The following is a 3,733-nucleotide window of genomic DNA, read 5'->3' as shown; positions in this document are numbered from 1 at the left end:
CTGTGGGCATATCTGGGGAGGGCTTAATGTCAGACACGGCAAACTAATGCTCCCTGAAAGCCCCGCCCACTAAGCACTTGTTATGTATTGGCTCATTTAATCCTCATGATAATCTTCGGAGGTGGGAATGATTAGAACTTCCATTTTACAGAAACGGAGGCACAGAGAGGTTCAATGACTGGCCCATGGTCACACAGCTGGAAAGTAGTAGAGCTGGATGGAGTCAGGGCCTGCCAGGCTGAGAGAACTGGGCTGCATCCTGGTTTTACCGCCTCTTGCTCTATGACCTTGGGCAAGTTGCTTCTCCCTGGGGTCTCCTTACCAGCCCCCCCACGAAGCCCATGATACCCGCTCTTTCACAAGGACTTGCTCTTTGCCGGGCTCTGGGCTGGGTGTGTCCCCCATCTTTTCTCATCTACTCTCACCCGGGCCTTGGAGGTGGGCGACGCCAGCCACAGGTTGCAGCTGGGGGCAGGGCTTGCCCTGGGGCCCTTGGGCCTCTCCTGCCTCACAAGGCTTTGTCATCGGTAAAATGGGCGACTTTGAGGGTCGTGGCCTTGGGTTGAGGGAGAGCGTCCAGGACAGTTTAGGATGGGGGGCGGGGCTCTGGTCTGGTCCTGGCACAGGAGGGGGTCTAAAAACCTGCCGGTCCCCCTGGCATGGTCCCCCTGGCATGCATGGGAGGCCCGCAGGGTGGGGGCTCACTCTCTGCATAGACGAGGGGCCTGCTGACCCTCGGAGAGTTGTCAGTGCAGAGCCCCAATCTGTATCCCTGTGGCCCCATCCCTGAGTCGTGGCCCTCTTGCCCCCAAGGTTCCCTGTGGCCTGAGGGACTTGGTGGAGCTCACGCAGCCCGAATGCTTCCCTGACAGACTCTGAACCCCGGTGTGGCTGTTTTGTTCTTTGCTGAACCCCAAGGCCAACTTCTCGCCTGGCCCAGAATTGAATGGTTTGAGTGAATGAGGGAGGGAGGGGGGGAGGGAGGGAGAACCTGAACTGTGAGCTTTGGAGCCCAGGCTGGGGCTTTGTGTTCCCTCCTTTGGAGGTGGGCTGAGGGGCAGTGAGACTGGCAGAAGTCTGCTGGGCCCCAGCGTGTGGGCCGCGGGGGGTGGGCCTGCGGCCTGACTGCCAAGGCGCCCGCCACCACATCTGGGAGGGACAGAGGCGCTGTGGCTCTGGGCTCCAGCCCGGCTGCTTGGAAGCCTGTGATTTTGTGTCTGAGGGGGGAGGGCAGGGTGCCAGGAGCTGTCCTGAGGGCCCAGCCCCTTGCTCCTAGCCCCGCAGCCCTGTGGGGGGGGGGTCGGGCTGATCTTGGACCACCTGGCTTGTCTTGCTGTCCCCACTAACGTTCCGCCACATCCTGGGAACCTCAGGCCAGCGTCTGGTAAATATTTGTTGACTGGCCTCCTTGCGGGGAAGGGGGGCCCTGCCTTGGCTCCCAGACTCCCGAAATTCGAGGAGGCTGGGTAGCCTTGACTTCCGGCCCCCCCCTCCCTCCAGAGCAGGCCCTGGCCAGAGGGGTGGCGGCTTCCCTCCCCCCACCGACTGGGCCTAGTCTCAACGCCAAACAGGAAGCTGTGATTACAGTGGGGGGAGTCTGGGCAGCGATGGCTGAGGGCCCAGCTGCAGCAGGGGGTGGGGGTGGCCCCTGACAAATGATCTGGCCTCTTCTCTACCTGGCTGCCGATGGTGGAAGGCGGGGGAGGCCTGTGCTGGCCTTTTATACCGGGGAGAGGGTTTTACCTCCTCTGTGAGCCGGCTGGCCAAGGGCTGCCTTCTTTCCACCCCGGAGCCCCTCCCTGGGCCTGGGTGCCATCTGTTTTGGGGTCTCCACACTTGAGGGTGTATCTTGAGGGAGTCGCAGGAGCAGGGGCCCCGGGGCCAGCGGGACCAGGGTCGAAATCCTGGTTCTGCCAATTTCTAGCTGTGTGACCTTGGCAAGTTCACTTAGCCTCTCTGAGCCTCATTCTCTTGTTCAAAAGGGGCTAAGAGTACGTCTGTCACAAGAGTTGCTCGCGCGTGGACAACGTGACATACTGAAGTGCCTGATGAGGAGTGGGCACTCCTGTAAATACTGATTTCTTCCATTTCCCCGCTTTGGTTTTGCTCTTTTCCTGCCCCACTCTCAGCCTCACTGAGGAATCGCTTTTGGGGCTTGGAGAGTGGGAACCAAGTTGGAACGATCACGGCCGACCCAAGTAGAACCTGGAGGTGGGGGCTGGCCCAAAAGGGAGGAGCTGCCGTTGCACAGGTGGGAGTCCTGCAGCCTTGCCCAAGGGTTGGGGCTTGTTATTCGACCTCAGGCCGGCTCGCTGAGCCTTCGGCCACTCTCAGAGGCTGTGGCATTCCGGTCACTGAGAAGGCTCAGAGAGGTGAAGCCGCTTGCCGAGGCTCACACAGCCGGGACCTGGCGGAACCACATGTTGAGTTGCCCTTCGCCTGCTCTGGAGTCCTGCCTGTCCCACTGCTGGCCTTGTCATCACACCCCCTTCCAGGGCAGGGTTTTCTGAGACGACGAGGAGGGGAGTCTGAGGGGTGGGGTGGGTGATCTCACTAGTTAGGGTCTTCGTCTTGCTTCGGGGATGAGCAGTGGGCTTGCTTCACCCTGGGATCCGCGGCAGCCCAAGCTCCCCTAGAGCTCACTCTACCCTCAGCACCGCCAGCCAGCACCCCCCATCCTGCACCCCCCAGCCCTGCTCACCAGCCCAGATTTTAGTAAGGATAATTTCGGATCAATCACCAGTGGGATCCGGGAAATCTAATTGCGGCGAACTGATTGCCAATGGGATTGCGGGCACCAGGGGCCTGCGGGTGGCTCTCGGTGCCCGTCCTTGGGCTGGGGTTTGGGGAGGAGCCGTGTGGGGGCTCGGGGGCTGAGCAGACAGGGTTGTTCTACTGGGAGCAGGGGAAGGATACTCTTGCTTGTCAGGGTGCTTGGCAGAACCCACGTACTGCCATTCCCATCAGGGCCCATGGCTGGGGGTAGGCGCCCATGTTCCCAGCTGCCCTTCACCGGCCTACCACGTGGGGACTGCCCCCACCTTGGAGCCAGGCTGCCGTGGAGGTGGTGGTCGGGGCATCTGCAGCTCAATTCTGGCTCCTGCCCTCAAGATGTGCCCTGTGTTGGGGGGAAGCCTGGGTGGCTCAGTGGGTTGAGCACCTGCCTTTGGCTCAGGTCATGATCTCCGGGTCCTGGGATCGAGCCCCACATCGGGATCTCTGCTCAGTGGGGAGCCTCCTTCTCCCTCTGCCTCTGTGCTTTCTCTCTCTCTCCCTCTCTCTCTCTCTCTTATGTAAAGAAATCAAATCTTTAAAAAAGCAAAAGATGCTCCCTGCGTCGGGAGGACAGGCACAGATGGTGACAACAATAGGACCGTGATAATGGCCAGTATTTATAGGGTGCGCGCTACCCGCGCTCACCATGCTTTATCTCAGTTCTTACCATGACCCTGTGTAGGGGGGGTGTCCTTACCCCATTTTACAGATGGGACCCAGAGGCCCAAGAAGGTCAGCAGGGCGCCCAAGCCGAGGCAGCTCGCAGGCGGCCGAGTGCGGGCTTCCGAGATGCGGCGGTGTCGGGCGCGTGGGGCCGGCCAAGCAGGGGTGTGGCAGTGCGTGCTCATGCGTGGGGGCATCTTTTGCTTGCTGAATTTGTTCGCTCTGCAGCCATTTTCGAGCACCTGCTGCGTGCTGGGCCGAGTGCTAGGGGCTGTGGGTGTGCAGGTGTACCTCG

The sequence above is a fragment of the Ursus maritimus genome, unplaced genomic scaffold (assembly GCF_017311325.1).
Source record: "Ursus maritimus isolate PB19 unplaced genomic scaffold, ASM1731132v1 scaffold_32, whole genome shotgun sequence".
Lineage (NCBI taxonomy): Eukaryota > Metazoa > Chordata > Mammalia > Carnivora > Ursidae > Ursus > Ursus maritimus.
This window is presented reverse-complemented; position numbering follows the sequence as displayed.